We start from the raw sequence: 18066 nt of genomic DNA on the forward strand, positions 1-18066 counted from the left end.
CTGCAGGAAGGGAGGAGGAGGAGAATGAAACGGAAGGTGGTTATTGTTTAGAAGGAGCCTCCTTATGCAAATCTTTTCTTTGTAAAATTGTCGAGATGATGGATTTCGACATGCTATACATATTAGCGAGATCGGTCACATGAACACCACTCTCATATTTCCGTACAATTTCCTTCTTCGTTTTGATTGTGATCGCTGTTTCTCAAGTTAATAATGACAGTAGTCGAGCAGTCGGTTCAAAGCTGGTCGCGTTGTGAACTGCTGTAATAATACACTCCAAAGCAAGCCTTTGCTGACTCAGCCTGATGACATCATCATGTGCTGCGCTAGCCCACTAGCTAACATCCCTTAACAATCGCTTTCTTTACCTTTGTTACCTTCTCTTCCTTCCTTAGCAATTATGCGTCTTGCTTGCCATGGTCTTAGTGAATTATATATACAGATAAATCACTGCACTGACCGAAATTACGTCCACAAGCACATGTATCTGGGCTCCGACTGACGTTTATGAAAGCTCTCGGCTGTTTGTTTACAATCTCACAAGCGGATACACGTGACCGCATTCAAGTTGTAATGCAAGATGTTGGTCGTAAATCAAAACAAAAATTTTGGTCGTAAATCAAGTTGTTCACATGTTAGGCTGATCGTAGATCAAGGGTCGACTGTAGAAATATCATATTTTTGCCTATAGAATTTCTTTTCACTAGTTTGACTTTTTTCCTTGATAAATCATTACTACTCTCTACCATTTATCTCATTGAAGCATATACTGTAAAATTAGATTATCAGATATGATTATTAGATTTGAATGGTAAATACAGCTGAATGTCATCTTCATGTACTGTACTGTACATATCTACAGATTTCTGAATGATATCTTCTAGGGGTCATATAGGGCTGCATGTCAAAAGAACACCATAGCTGAATTCAGGCTGACATAATGGAATGCTTTCATTGCAAACTAAAAAGTGTTTGGCTTAGTTCATAAAAATCACTCGAACTTTATTCTAAAATCTGTGTTCTAGAATACTGTTATCTGTTGCCTTAAGTCTAAAAGTAGAATTTTATTTGTGAATAGTAAAATAGTTTTAACAACAGTCATTAAAGCTTTTTCTCAGACCAGCCTAAAAGTTACTCTAGATGTCTGAAACAGTTTGCTTTATTTAAGATTAAATCTTAACTGTGAAGCTATGTTTTTTTCCATTATGACTTTAGAGAGAACAGTGTTTTTGAAATCTGTAAACAATGGGACTAAACTTAAGGTCAGAAAATATCTGCTTTGAAAGCATCGGGGCACAGTTATCCTGATGTATACAATTTGTTCAATATGGTATCTGCAGAAATTTTAAAATTTAATTTCCTACATAGCTATTAACTTCTCGGAACACTGTCTTGCTTAATTGGTTCAGATTTCTTCTTAGTCAGTTATCTGCTATTTCGAATAGCATGTGACGTGTAGCTTAGTTCAGCTTTAAAATGTTACTTGAGAATCATACATTCCATTTACCTAGGAAGTCAGATGTTGGAGCTGGGAATGATGTCACACACAAGTTGATAGCATTCCTGTAAAACATTTGAAAAACAAATATGGATACCTCCAGAAAAACCTTCATTGTACTTGTTCAATCAGAGTAAATAGTAGTCGATGACAACATATTACTCTGTGTATTGTGTATCCAAACACAATAGCAACATGCTTTTGGTTAAAAGTGTGTATACCTGATTTATTGAGCCACAAACGGACAGAAGTGTTAATAATCAGTATAATACTACAGCTTTCAATAACGTTTGTGGTGTAGGTTGCCATTGTGGATTTAGTCATGAAGTCGGACAGACTTGAACTTGACAGACCTGTCCTGAGTTTCCAAGTTGGAAATCTAACTTAAAGGGGTGTTACAGTTGAAACTTCCGACTAGAAACTTGCAAATTCTGACTTTTCACTTCAAATGAAAGGCAACATCAGTGTAGTCTTTTTAGCATCTTGGATTTGAATACTGACATAGTCACTGTCATTTTGGACTTTGCATGCTTTCGTCTTGTCTCTGTTGGTTTTCTTCATCATCATTTGCTTCCCAGCCCCAGTGGTGCTTACATATTTGATTACGTGGTGCCCATAAATTGGCCCTAATTAATGCAGTACAGGTATAACCTTGTGATTGGCTGTTGCTCCTGTGTTTCATCTGTTGCTGCAAATCTTTGCATCTTGCAAACCTGTAATGGAATGAATACCTTGGTGTGTAAGATTAATATATACAGTAGATGCATGGAGTTTTATTAAAGCAATCAGTATAACATTGTGGGTAAGGTAGTAGACTTTAATACAGAGCGATTCTTATTTTTCTATTTTATATTCTGATTTGCTCTGTGACCCCATGCAAATCACTTAATCTGCCTGTGCTCCAGCTGTTAAAAATACAGTATATGGAAACAATTGTACTATATAGCAAACTTGTAAGCAGCCTTAAGTCAAAGTGTCAGCTAAATATATACAGTACGGCACTGTTGTCATTAAAACCCTCTCACTCAAAATATAAGTAAAATGAGGATAAGTAATATGGTACCGAGGCACTGTGTTGGTTTTGAACCCTACATGAGATGATGTCTGTGAACCAAGCGCTAGTCTAGCTGGACTCTCCCACAGCACTTTCATATCCTGGCTATTGTGGAAGAGCAAGTTTGCATTAACAAATACCGTTTAGTGAGAGGCTAATTATGCCATTTGCTACTGCTTGGTGACATTTTATGCCTGTTCCCTTCCCGGGTCCTCCCTGCGTGGTGTTTGCATGTTCTCCCGTGTCTGCGTGGGTTTCTTCCCACAGTCCAAAGACATGCAGGTTAGGTGGACTGGCGATTCTAAATTGGCCCTAGTGTGTGCTTGGTGTGTAGGTGTGTTTGTATGTGTCCGGCGGTGGCTTGGCACCCTGCCCAGGATTGGTTCCTGCCTTGTGCCCTGTGTTGGCTGGGATCGGCTCCAGCAGACCCCCATGACCCTGTGTTCGGATTCAGCGGGTTGGAAAATGGATGGATGGATGGATGGAGTTGTGTTAAAATCTTTAGTGCTCCGAAATGTTTACGACTTCAGTTAATTTGCTCAACCACAGACATGTCAGCCACCAAATGGGTAACACAGCTCATACAGTTCTAGCATCAAAGTGACCTCCGTATCCAACCTGTGACAAACAGTTCATGTAGCTGGACTTGCATGCATTAAACCTGAAAATAATTATTCATTATCTTGATAACTTTCAGACTACATGTTGATTTTCCCGCAGGCTGAAAGCCTACGCATGAAAATTGATAGACTTCATTAAATGTATAGATTAGTTTTTTTTTCCCAAGATAATCCAATGAGAACCTGCGTCAAATGAGCTCTTAGGGGACTTGTGCAAGGTTCTTCTGTAGCTGAGCACCATTGCTGCTGTCCCTCAAACTTAAGAAATGCTGTGGTTTACTCTGCTGCCGTTATCCTGCTGAACCAAGGGTTTCATTAATTCATTTCTGTCTGGTGCTGTCTAAGTATAGAAAGCTCCTCTTATTGGAACCAATGACACTAAAAAAAGTGGATTTACTTGGCAACTGTTTCCTGTCTAATTTTAGACTGCGTATCATGTGCTCATTGCAAGGTCTTGCAACACGTGTACTATAAGCAACCAGGAGCTCTAATGTTGAACAGGCAGTTTGTTACACTTGGTTACTGCTGAAGTAACCTCCATGGCTTTGTAGATGTTTCAGCCTTCACCCATCGGCTCAAGCACTCAAAGCCTCAGTTCCATCCCCCACATTTTTCTGTTTCCAGTCCTTTGGCGTCACAGTTGATCACCATGTTTCAGTCATTGAATGAGTGGATATATTTATGAAATTAGACCAGCTTTAAGGATAGAGTCTTCTGTTGGAGATACTCTTCACTTTTTGTAGAGTTATTTATGAGAGACCCTTGCAGCAAATTCCTGTCCTGAAACTTTGAATGTCACATGCCTCAGAAGCACTGACCTATGGAGACCATAAGTAAACACATGAATGTGCCAACAGTAAATATGTGTTAAGTGTTTAAAAGCAAAGAGCACTGAGCATTCATAGGTTAAGTAGTCTTTTAGGTTAACTGGTTCTTGCCTGAAGAAAGGGCCTGAGTTGCCTTGAAATCTTGCATATTGTAATCTTTTTAGTTAGCAAATAAAAGGTGTCATTTTGCTTGACATCTCATTACTTCCATAATGACTAACATGGTACAACACCCTAGTACTACATCATCTGCAGAAACATTAAAATCTATCACACCTTGCATTGCAATTCTTTACCCTGACTGTTTGCATGCAAGACCATGCGATTTGCCAAGTGTGGATAAGCATGAGGTTACAGTGTAAACGTAACTATTTCTGCTGAGTATCAGTTAATGCTGATCTGCTGAGTAGCATTTAATTCAGAAGCAGCCATAGTTAAACAGCCTTGCTGTCTGTTACCATTTTAGGACTGATGATAGCTCATTTATAAGGCCAGGTTATGTGGGCAACTACATGCAATGCTGTGAAAACATAGTTAGCCCCAAGCACATGTCCCAGATTTTTTAATTTAAGGTCTTTTTTATTTTGTTTTGCTAACCATGACAATTGAAACCTAAAATATCAAATAAATCACAAATATCATTGTCAAACTCCACTTAATTTAGTTGAAGGTGGTGGAAAGCTGGAGCCTGCCTGACACTAGTGCACACACTCACACTGGCAGATTGACAGGCACAATTACAAGTAGTAGTCATCCCCTTTGTAATTACAAGCCTAAATTCTTAGATACTGTAAATGATTTTGCTTTAGCAAGATATATAGTTTATTTGAGAATAATGCAAACCAGTACCACCTGCTTCTATATACTGTACACCCACACTATGGTCTAAACACACACCAGAATGACTAAAAAGCAAGAAAATTAAAAATAAAGAAAATGATGTCTGACTTGACAGTCACAGTGAGGCATTATGAAAGTGTATTGCTTTTGGTATAAATGAGCCCCCGTAGCATTTCTTGATACACTTATGCCAAATGATTTGTTGGCTGAAAGTCGTTGTGTTAGTGTGTCAGAGAGGGAATGTGCAGCCTTGTTCATATCAGCACTCAGTTTTGTTTTAGTTTTCTCCTTTGCAATGACCCTTTAGGGAGTGTGTCCCATAACTGAGCTTGCCCTTTTAATAAGCTTGTTGATTCAGTGGACCTCCCTTGGAGTGATGTTACCTGCAAGGCACACCACAGTGTAGAAAATCGCACAGGCTGTCAGAGTTGAAGAAGATGTGAACGATTTCAGTACCCACATTAAAATAGCAACATTTTCTAAGAAAAACGATCCTGCTCTGTCTTTTCTTATATAATTCCTCTGTGTTCCAAGACCGGGTCCGTCCTGTCATTAATGTGTGCCCCCAAGTATCTGTAGGAGTGCACCACCACTAAGTCTACTCCCTTAGGAGGGACCAGATATAGTGGCTCTTCAGTGTAACTAAAGTCAATCACCAGTTCCTTTCTGTTTGCACCAGGAAACAACGTTCTCCACCAGACTCCTATACTACGTCTCTTCCCCATTATCAATACACCCCATAAGTGCAGAATCATCTGAGAATTTCTGCATTTGACATGATCTGGTGTATAATTTTGTAGTTGGAGGTATATAGAGTGAAGAGCAAATGAGAGAGGACTGTTCTTTGTGGTGTTCATATCCATATCAGAAACAGTCCTTGAACCTCACAAACTGTGGTCTGCCCAACAGATAAGTCAATTATCCAGGACACTGTAGGCTTATCCACCTGCATATCTCTGAGTTTACCCTTTAACAGTGATGACTGATAGTATTGAAGGTGCTGTAGAAATTAAAAACACATAATCCTCACAGTACTGCCAGCTTTGTCCAGTGAGAATAAGCCATGTGGAGCAGATACTATAGGTAACTGCATCCTCTTTTCCACACCAATTTTCACTTAATTGCATGCTACGCACATCCTTAACCTCTTCCTTACTTGCAGTCACCGTTTGGTTGCAAGACATGTGTGCATGATTTTAACAAATACACATAATTACGTGGTAATGCGTTTTTTTTGAGTATTTAAAATAAGCTTTGGTAGTAACACAAAAGCACATATCTTTTTTTTCATAAAACAAAATAAGTAATGTGTTATGTTACTCGTTACTTTAAAAAGAAATCTGATTACGTAATGCACACTACTTTTAACGCATTACCTCCAACATTGGTGAGAACTGATGGAAAGATGAATGGAGCACTGCACACAGAAATTCCAGGTTAATCCTGTAACTGGAGAAGCAGCATTTGTTTGAACAGGATAATGATCCAAAGGAGAGCCTTCATTCTTGTGGTAGTTATTTGGGACCCAAGCTTTTGCAAAACTTCCTTTTCATTCATTTGATAGCAATCTGCCTCTCTTTAGTGTGTGTGTGTGTGTGTGTTTTTTTTGCAAGACCATTTGGACTCAAAACTTACAGGTTGAGAGACAACATTTGCTGTTTACTGCTTCATTGCTACCAAATATGCAGAGGTGAAGCTTCCTTCTTGGGCAACTACATAATAGTGATGGAGCTAATATAATTGCTGCTCACAAGACGTAACTGCTTTTCCCACATATTGAATGTGATTCCCTCAAGTGTCTTCTTTCAGTAGTGACGGAGAAGACACCTGAGGTTGATTGTCTACTTACTGCCATGAAAAAATTGGTCACTTATTTCAAAATTCCAGTCTGTAGGGTAAATGGGGGGACAAAATACCTTAAATAATATACGAAAACATATTTTTCTCATGAATATGAGGAGCAGAACTAAAAGACAGACTGGAGGAGGACAATACTTTTAAGCATGTGAGCATATGTAGTATAGCCCTTGCTGTGTTATAGGATGCAGTAGCCAGGGCTGATGGTTTTCCAGTCTGGGTAGCAGGGCAAAGCCATTGAGGGGAAAAGGTAGGAGTGATCTAAAAGAAAAAAAAGTCCCGCACAGGCCTGTATTCCAAAGCACATTTCCAGAACAACACTGCAGTGGTTGAAAAAGAAAAAGAAGGTCGATCTCCTTTAATAGCTCGGTCCTGACCTTAATCTCATCAAAATATGTAGCAAAAGTGCTTAACCATTTACCAAGAAACAGAACCCAACCAAAAAATTCTATATGAAGCAAAGGACAGATGTTGTCTCTTTATAATGTGCAAAGGTGATAAAGACTTATACAACAAGGTATTGGCTGTTACAGTTCTTGAGGTGTTTTAACAAAGTACTGACTAGAGGAGTTAATACCTAAAACAGTAATGCCTCTGTTTTTGTATTTGTTTATTTTTTCTTTTACCTGCTCATACAAGCATACATGCAATAATATGTCTATTATTTTAAATAAAACCCCCAGGCTTATTTATGCCAGGCTGTGAGTTGTGAATAGCGTTAGGGCTAAATACTTGTCAAGGCAATCTATAAATATTCACACAAGGAAAAACTTCTGTTTTCATGAAAATGATCGACTTGCTGGTTTGATATTCCCTCACAAATGTTTTAACCAATTTTTAAAAAGATGTGTGCTTTTGGTAAAAGTTTGTGGACAATATAACTCGAGAATGAATATTGAGGACCACATGCACTTCTTTGTCTTAAGAGCTAATTAAGTTTTGGGCGAATCTCAACTATTTCACTTTTTATGACAACAGCTAATCCACTGATCAGAAGTGCATAAAATGTGGAGTTTGCTTTTAGGACTTTGAATTTTGATTTTAACTTGGAAAGAATGTATTTTGTGAATTTAGGTTTTAATCGAGTTCAAAAATTTCAAATGCAGTAGTCATATTTTCTCTAATCACAAAGTTTTATTGATCTCTAATTACAAAAAAACACTGAGTGTATATTTTTATTGAAATTTCCCAGTTGCATGGTGGATGGTGCAGGATTCTATTCCTTCTACTCTGATTTTTAACATACCAAATGTAGGCTAAATGAAGTCCTGTCATTTCATATTTTAGTTACATAAAACCTGAGTAAAAAAAATCACATTTTCATTCAGAGCAAACTAAAATGACAAAAATAAACATCAGTGGTATTGCATCTTGCAGACACTTTGCTAAACTGACACTGTATACTGTACTTACCATGAAGCAAATCATGTGCTGGCACATGAAAGCATTGCTAACTTTTATTTATGTAGCACATTTTCATGCAAAAATCTGTAGCACAAACTGCTGTACAAGAAGTTAATGAAAAAATGACCATTTTAAAGAAAAAGTATAAATGTAAATAGTGTCTACCAAAATGTTTGGGACAAAGAGACATTTTTCTATGATTTTGCTCTCGGCTCCAGAGTTTAAAACTGCAAATCAAACAGTTCAGTTGTGATTAAAATTGCAGACGTTCATTTAAGGCTATTTGCATACATTTCAGTTCAAGCATGCAGAAATTGCAACACTTTTTCTACATGGTCCCCATATTTCAGTACACCATAATGTTTGGGACAATTGGCATCACAGGTTTATGATTACTCAGGTGTGTTTCATTAGTGCAGGCATAACATACCTAGGCTTGCTTCATCTCTTTGGAATTTGTCGTTGCCATTGTTCAACATGAGGATAAGAGCTGTGCCATTGAAAGACAAAGAAGCCATTATAAGGCTGAGAACCAAGAATAAAGCCATTAGTGATATCGGTAAAACCTTAGGATTACCTAAATCAACTGTCTGGAATATCATTAAGAAGTGGTGATATTCCTGGTGAGCTCCGTAATCATGAAGGGCAAAGGAAGACCTCCACTGATGATGGCAGAAGAATCCTCACTATGGTAAAGAAAAAGCCCCAAACACCTGTGCAACAAATCGGGAACAGTCTTCAGGAGGCAGATGTGGATTTGTCAGAGACTACTATCTGCAGAAGACGTCATGAACTGAAATAAAGAGACCACACTGCATGATTATAAACCACTAGTTAGCCATAAAAACAAGATAACCAGATTGCATTTTGCAAAAAATTACTTAAAAGAGCCTGCAGAATTCTGAAAAAAAGTCTTGTGGACAGATCAGACAAAGATGAACCAGTATCAGAGTGATGGCAACAGAGGAGTGTGGTGACCAAAAGGAACTGCACAAGGTCCAAATCGTATGACCTCAACTGTTAAACATGATGGTGGAGGTGTTATGGCTTGGGCATGTATGGCTGTCACAGGTAATGGCACACTTGTCTTCACTGATGATGTCACTGCAGACGACATCTGCTCAAGTTCCACTAAATGTCTCCAAACTCCTCCTACAACAAGATTATGATCCCAAACACACATCTAAAGGAACACAGGAGTTTTTCAGAGTTAAAAAACAGAAAATCTTTGAAAGGCCAAGCCAAGATTTAAATCCAACTGAGCATGCTTTCCATATGCTGAAGAGAAAACGTAAGGGGACAAACCCTTGTAAACAAGCATGACCTGAAGATGGCTGCATTAGCGGCTTGACTGAGCATCACCAGAGAAGATCCTCAGCATTTAGTGATGTCTGTGAATCTCTACATTGCATGCAATGGATATGAAACAAAGTACTAAATATGACTGCTTTATTATACCTGCCATTGCTATGTCGCAAACATTATGCTGCCCTTAAATGGGGGAACCTTTTTTTTTTTAAAAAAAAAAAATAAAAAAGTCATTTCTACATGATGTAGTTGAATTATATGCAGATACCCCTAAATGAAAGTTTGCAACGTGCTCTTTAATCATGTCCGGATTGTTTGATTTGTAATTTTAAACTGTGGAACAGATAAAACAAGTAAATCAAGGACAAATCTCAATCCCAAACATTATGAAGGATATTGTATAATCAAATAAAGGAAAATGAAATGTACAAAAGCAAAAAAATAAGTAAAAAAAAAAACTATGCTATTGGTTTGGTGGTTTGAACTGTCAAATTACTCATAAGAGGTTTTCTCAGATATTCCTGTGACATTGCATTAGCCACCAGTCCTGCTTTTTGTTTTGTATTGTGTACGAACGTTTATACACCAGTTATTTTTTCTCTCTGCTCTCTTTCTGTTCTGACTTTGCTTTTTAAAAGCTAGTCATTGTGGGTTATGTGTAGGGAGTTTATGTTCCACCATCCTACTACAGAACTTTTCCAGCGATTTTCAGTTTCAAACTTAATTTACATCATCTTGGGTGGTGGGTGGTGTGCGGGGGAGGGGTGCAATTGTGTAGTTTGACATCTCCGGCAACTATCAGTCTACAATTTGCCCTGATTTTGTATTAAGTAATAGAGGTGGCTTGTGTGTGTGCAAAAGCTGACAACCAATGAACCATCAACAGCTAAGTTGGGGCCTCAAACTCTAACTAATTTCTCCCCAACCCAGCACCAGGGTAGCTGTGCAGCACCTAGTGGTCAATTAGCATGCTTATATGTAGAAATGACCCAGGGTGCAGTATGTTAAACTTCTAAGTTAGTGCGACTTCATTCATTCATTCATTCATTTATTTATTGGTGGATCAGTTCCTAGCTCCATTTAATATCTGGTCTTATTTTACTGCCTGAAATGTGTTAAAATTTTTATTTTTTGGTGATGGCAGCCAGCATTAGACTATCCTTTAACGGTAACAGTATAAATTAGTTTAGTCTAGTTACCCGACTTTTCACTCCAAAGTAAGAACAAACGTGTCTCTAATCAAAGAACGGCAGGGTGCTTGATGCATATAAAGGCCTAAAATTGGATCTAAAGGTAGTGGGCAAGGCAGCTTAGGCCAAAGTTGCCACTATGTCTGTCACTTTGGAGCACCACGGCGATGAAATGCAAGTGCAGCTGTCGCATCTGAAAAGACTCCAGCATTAGGTGTTATGGCCAATATGCTTCAAAGCCGTCATAGAGAGCCATGCCTTTGTAGTGAGAAGGACTAAGGCTTCAAGCTTCCTCTAATTATCTCGCCGTGTGTTTGAGTTAGCAAGCAATTGTAATTTGTGTTTTGTTGGCAACACGCAGAGTTGAGTCGATATGCTAGAAATGAAATCCTGTTGTTGTTAAGGCTGGACCATTTAGTGGAGTTACATGCATAGAGTGGTTTGAACTCTAGTATGTGGATATATGTAGTGAGAGCAGAGTAGGAGGAATTGTTGGAATAGTTGGAATATGGAATGGAAGTGTGCCTGTTCTCAATAGCCAGTGATATGAAAACCTGCTGAAACTGGGTCATGTTTCTTTAATGTCTGGTGTGTCTCTAACTATTCCCCTCTTAATAATAATATTATTAATTGAACAGTTTGTCATTTAGTATTTGTGTGTTCACTCCATGTTGGATTGCAGATGGTCTTTATACAGTAAATTAATGGCGTACTGGCTAAAAAAAAGAGCAATAAAGCACAATGCAGCCTTTTCATTTCCTGCCTTTGATCCACTAAATGATCCTGACCAGGTTTCTTAACTTGCCTGTACTTATAAATTATACTTGCTAAGTAATTTGGGAAGTTCCATAATGTAGAAAAGCTCTGTACAAATTAAAGGTCGTATGTTGGGCTTTTTAATGTGAAGCAAAGTATACAGAGTTTGATCCCAGGGCATTTGTAACCGTTTTCTGATTAGTTTCTGGTGAACTTTTTCACAACTCACTACCTATATTAAGCCTCATCCACACTACTGCATTTTTGCTTAAAAATGCAAAAATTACTCTCTGCTTTCTTTTTGGATTTTATTGATTTTTAATAACAAGCAATATTCCATACAAATAGGTCAAGTTTTACAAGACTTGGTTCAAAACAAATCAACCAGCAGAGTAAAACTTTAAATTAGATAAATTAATAAAATGAATTAAAAATTAAAATTAAAGGAAAAAAAGAGGGGAGAGAATCAGCTCCCTCAATTTAAATGCTTATTCTAAAATGTTATTGATTAGTTCCTGCCAGATTTTGAAAATGATTTGTATAGATCCTCTAGTGAGAATTTGATTTTTTTCCAATTTCAAATAGTATGCAACATCAGTTACCCACTGACTTAAAACAGGAGAGTTAGGATTCTTCCAGTTGAGCAACATAGGTCTACATGCCAATAGTGCAGTAAAGGCAATTACATTTTGTTTGTCCTTCTCCACTTTAAGCCTATCTGGAAGTACACCAAACACCGCTGTTAATCGATTAGGATGTCTGAAAGGCATTTAAAGATTTTGGTCCAGAATGATGTTAATTTGGTGCAGGCCCAAAACATGTGGCCCAGTGAGGCTGGAACTTGATTGCAACGTTCGCAGGTTGGGTCTTGCCCTGGAAACATTTTGGACAATTTTAAATGAGACGGATGTGCCTGATATATAATTTTAAGTTGAATAATTGTATGCTTTGTGCATATGGAGTGCAAGTGAATTCTGTGCATTGCTACCTTGCACTCCTTTTCTGAGATGTTGAGTGAGAGATCCTTTTCCACCTGTACTCTTGGATGTTTGAAAGGGAGGTGGTACAATGGTTTTATATATTACAGAGATGCTGTCTGAGTCATCAAGATGGCTCAGTATTTTTTCCAGCATAGAGGTAGGTGGGAGGTGAGGAAAATTGGACAGGTTTTGTTTAACAAAGTTTTAAATTTGAAGTTAGTGAAAGAAATATGTGTTACTGGAAAGTAAAATTTGGAGTGTAATTATTTGTAGAATGCAAAGATGTTGTCTATGTACAGATCTCTAAGTGATTTAATCCCAAATGTTTTTTTTAAAGGGTGGAAAAAGGTGGTTCTCCTGCAGAGGTGCCACAGATAAAAGCTTCTCTATCTTAAAATACTTCCTACATTGGTTCCATATTCTGAATGAGTGAAGCACAATTGGGTTGTTAGTATATCGGCAATGACTTGTACTTATTGGGGTACAAAGCAAGGAATATAAAGAAGTACTGCAGGATTTTATTTCTATTACGGACCAAGCCTGTGTATGTTCATCTATTTGTGTCCATGTCCAGATTGTTATAGCTTGTATATTTGCTGCCCATTAATAAAATTGAAAGTTACGTAGAGCCATGCCTCCTTCCACCATAGGGCTTTGTTGGGTCGCCCTTTGGATACGTGGATGTTTTGAATTCCAAATAAATGGGGTTATGGTTGAATCTACTGTAATTTCTTAAAAATTATTTATGTGTATTGGAATGTTTTAAAATAAAAATAAAATTAAAAAAAAGCTTAGGAAGGATATTCATCTTAACAATATTAATTCTTTCTGGTAAAGTGAGATGAATGATAGACCCCCTATGCAAGTCTTAATAATTTTTTTCTATACAGACGGCAAACTTTTGTTGATAAAGAGCTTTGTTCACTTGTGATGTTTACCTCTAGGTATTTAAACTGATCTGCAATGATAAAAGGGAAGGTGTCCAATCTAATATTGTGTACTTGAGAATTAACTGGAAAGAACACACTTTTATTTTAAATTCTGAGACCAGAAATCTTTTGAAATTCTGTTAGTGCTGTTAGGACTGAAGGAACAGTATTTTGTGGATCTGATATATGCAGTACAATATCATCTGCATATAGAGAATTTTTCGGAAGTCCTGCTATAATAATCCCATTTATCTCATAAGCATTTCGTTTAAAATAGTCTGAGTTAATGTTGTTAATGCAGTACAAACTGAAGCTTCTGGACTGGTATACAGTAGTTTGATCCAGGCACAAATGTTCGGGCTAAATCCATAATTCTCCAATGTAGTGAAAAGGTAGCTCCATTTAACCATATCAAGTGCTTTTACTGCATCCAATGATAGTAATATCTCCGGGGTGTTAGACTTTCTGGGTAAGTATATTACATTAAACAGGTGTTGAAGATGAGAAGCTAAGTGTCTGCCTTTAATAAATGCAGTTTGGTCTTGTGATATTACTGAAGGAAGCACTTTCTCAATACTTCTAGCTAGGACTTTGGAGAGTATCTTAACATCATTATTTAGAAGTGAAATTGGTCTGTATGATGCACATTGTAATAAGTCCTTATTTTGTTTTGGAAAGATGATAATTAATGTTTGGTGAAACGTTTGAGGTAGAATTTTATTGTCTCTAGCTACTGTAAAAGTTGCAATAAAAGAGCAGCTTGCTGAGTTGAGAATGTATTTTTTAATTTGTCAGGGTAGCCATCAGGGCCTGCTTCTTTCCCACTCTAAAGTGAGTTTATTGCATCTAGTAATTCTGATAATGCCAGAGGTTTATCCAATTCCTCTGCACTGAGAGTATCTAGTTATCTCTATATATAATCTTCATTTGGATCTTGATCTTTGTTTGTCCACGAATGAATTAGAAGCCGCACTAGATGGCAGTAGAGAGACAGCTAAAACATAGGCATTGCATTAAGAATCTCCTCCAGGCTTATACTACTGAAGACTGTAGTACTCCAGTCACACCTCAAAACACAGACATTCAAACTAAACAAATTGTTGTGCTTTAAATTATAACTAAAGAGATCTTCATTTAGATCTTGATCTTTTGTTTGTCCGCGAATTCCATGCATGCGTAGACCACCTTCCAGTTTAGTACGTTGTTGTTACTCACGGATGTCAACAATGTGCCGGAATAACGAAAGGGGTGGTGGACAGTGTTACGCTGGTTAGCTCCTGTGGCCTGGTTAGAGAATGAGATTGCCGAAGATAAAAGGTACGTGCCTACGTAACATATGAATGAAAGAAAGACAGTGGGTAAAATGAATGACAACGTAACAGCACGTTCCGGAAATTATTATTGTTACGTTGTAGCCGGCGAGTGCTGCACATCTCACAGTTGTACCGTGACTTGCTCACATGTCAGTGAAGTGATCCCTATTTATGCTTTAAAGAGCCTGGATACCTATGTGTCCCCCTTTTATAACCGTTGCTCCGTCTATATTGCCTTACTCTTTGGATTGCCACAAAGCAACCTGCGAGATTGGACAAAGGTTGAGAAGACATCGTGAGAGGAAACGACAGCGTCGTGAAAACGAGACGGACTGTGAACGGACAGAAGCAGAAATGCTCCCACACCACCACATAATTACGATTCGGACAGTGATTCCGAGTAGGCTGTTCCTATCGATACAATGTCCAAGGGTTTTCTTCTGTAATTTTGTTTCCCTTATAAAAAAATCATAATGCTGTGCGACGAAGGGCTCAGTTCACGACTGGCAGCCTTGTTTAAACAGGGAGCCCTTCACAGACAACTTTAACATGCGCAACGTAGTTGGGGTGCACATGGCTAGTGGTATATGTAATGCATCCGCAAATGCATTAGATTGTGTCTTGTCTTCTTTAAACTCGGTAGAATATAAAGGCTTATAGTAGTCTCTAAATGTGTGCATTATATTTTTATGGTCAATGATTTTGTCTATGTCTGTGTTGGTGATTGCTGGGATTGCACTTCCTACTTCTGGATTAGTTGAGCTAAGATCTTATTAGCTTTCTCTCCATGTTCATAGTAATGATATCTTGATTTAAATAGGAGTTGTTCCATTTCTTTAGTTGTTAAGAGGTTGAGTTCTGAATGTACAGCCTGTCTTTTCCTATGAAGTGCCTCACTTGGACACCTGGCATGTTCTTGATCTATTTTAGTAATTTTGCTGATTAGCTCTGATACCTTCTTGGTTTCCAATTTATTTCTGTGGGAAAGATATTCCCAGAGTATTCCTACAGAAACCTCTGCGAATATATTTGTCTCTAAAAGAAAAAAATCTATTTGTTTGGATATATATTCTATATAGTTCTCGTCTGCTAATAAAAGTGGGTTAAGACACCATGTGCGAGATGAGTATGTGGGGCATAATGATTTTAGCTCCAAGATTAAAAGGGGCATGGTCGGAGATAACGATAGTGTCATACTTACAAGATTTAATAATATACAAGAAATTGTTATCTACAAAGAAATCAATTTTTGAGTAGCAATGATGCCCTGGTGAGTAGAAGGAGTATGCTCTTGCGTTTGGGTTTAGACATCTCCAGGGGTGTGATAAATTGTGATCAGTTACAAACTGCATAATTGTCTTTGTAGTGTTAGATGTCATCACCCCTGTGACAGGAGACCTCTCTTATTCTGGATTTAAAACACAATTAAAGTCCCCAGCCATTATTTATGAGTGTTCACACTGGGAATGGATGCAAATACATTTTCGATGAAGTCCCTATAATCCACATTGGATGCATAGATATTTATCAAAATCACTGTACAGTAAAAAAAATTATCCATGACAATCACATATCTCATTTCAGGATCAGATATTCCATCAGATACTGCAAATGAGACTGTTCTGTATATAAGAATTCCTACACCCGTAGTTTTCTTGGTAAAGCTGGAATGGAATATTTGGCAAGTCCAGTCTCTCTGCAGCCGAAACTGATCCTTGAACTTTTCTTGTCATTTATTAACTGAAAATAAGACAGCTTTGATCTTAATTTCCAGTTTTCCCAGGAGTTTTTGCCATGAAGCCTATTATTACATTGGCACTTGTAAGGATTCAAGGATAGTTTAGAAATAGCTTGTTCTCTTTCTCCCCCTCATTTTACCTCCCCAGGCTGAACCACACTTTACAAAGTCCCAGTCCTCTGATATACCTAGAGACAGAGTACGTCCAAATACAAAACAAGTCCCCCAGCAGCTGCGTATGAGGATTAAAATTGAGATATCTATTGGCAATATAGTCCAAATACTATAAGCATAAAATATGATCTTAAACAATCTTGAGATAGTAAACCCAGAGAATGATGTTAAAATGTAGCCCTGGATAAGCATAGTAAGCCCTAATACAACCTAAGTGTAAGATGTAAGTCTTCTTTTAAAAAAAAAAGTACACACACACACACACACATATATATATATATATATATATATATATATATATATATATATATATATATATATATATATATATATATATATATATATATATATATATATATATAATTGTAATTAAAGCATAAACAAAAAGTGCCCGAGAAGGGAAAAGGATGCATAATTACGGTACCAGTGTCATTACAAGTGGACCAAACTGCTGGTAAGATCTTCTTTGCCATGCCATGGCAGGGTGCGACTCACAATCATAGTTTCAAAAAAGTGTCGGGATCAGTTTTCTTATCTCTTTTTCTGCTTCCTCCATCAAGATAAAGATGTAGTGCTTGTCTTAAATGTCCACTTTCAGGTTGGCAAAATACAAGAGGTAGTATCTGATCTCAGCTTTCCATAAGCGCTGTTTAATGTTGTAAAAAGCGGCACGTTTAGCAGCTGTTGAGGGTGAAAAATCAGGTAAAATACAAATGTGGTTATTTTCAAATGTAATCACTTGTTTCTGTCTGAGAAGTAACATCTGTAATTTAAATTGTATTTTTTTAAAATGCATGATAAAAGTCCTAGGTTTAGAGGTATTTGATCCCCAGTGTCTGTTTTGAAGTCCTCTCCAATTATTTTAGAGAATAGTTCAGCTACGAATTTCACTGGGTTTCGACTTTCACAATTCTAAGGGAGAATTTTGATTCTAATATTATTCCTTCTGCATCCATCTTCCAGTAAGTCTGTCTGCTAGTATTTTGTATTCTGAATTTTCAGCCATTGCTTTTCTCTCAGCGGTAGAAGCCAGTTGTTTGACTATTTCAATTTGAGACGTGAACATTTGCTTAATGTCTTCCAACTGACCGCCAAGTGCTCTCAGTTTATTCTCAAACTTGAACGCATTTTCCTGAATTTGTTGCTCAATTTTTTCTAGCGTACCTTTTGAAGGCTGCCTCAAAGCAATTATTTACACGTTTCTGCTTGTCTTTAATATCCTGCAACAGCTTCTCGTTTGTCTTGTGTATGTCCTTTATTTCCTTTCAAATATCATTTATTTCTTTCTTTATATCCTTCTTGAACTCCTTTTATGTTGGTGGCCATTGTGGGGAGCATTACCTTCAGTTCAGACAGATCGTTTTGGTCTTTGTGCTCTGCAGGTGAAGTGGCAAGCCCATTTAAAGTCATAGCTCCCAGCTCGCAAGGAGTAAATGACAACGCAGTAGGCAAGGCCATTTTCAGTTTCAATTAATCATCTGGAATCGATGAGCTATCGTGACCTGAATCACTTGCACATTCACTCCCACTTTCACTGTTGGCTTTTCCCGGGAAATCTGTGCTTTCGCCTGTCTGTCT

At 37.6% G+C, this 18066-nt stretch overlaps 1 protein-coding gene across 2 annotated transcripts in view; it reads left to right on the forward strand.

Annotated features, from left to right (window-relative positions):
- Positions 1–18066, forward strand: part of plcg1 (phospholipase C, gamma 1) — a 190540-nt gene that overhangs the window by 132497 nt on the left and 39977 nt on the right. The gene's annotated exons all lie outside the window — the stretch shown is intronic.

This window comes from Polypterus senegalus, chromosome 14 (genome assembly GCF_016835505.1).
Source record: "Polypterus senegalus isolate Bchr_013 chromosome 14, ASM1683550v1, whole genome shotgun sequence".
Classification (NCBI taxonomy): Eukaryota; Metazoa; Chordata; class Cladistia; order Polypteriformes; family Polypteridae; genus Polypterus; species Polypterus senegalus.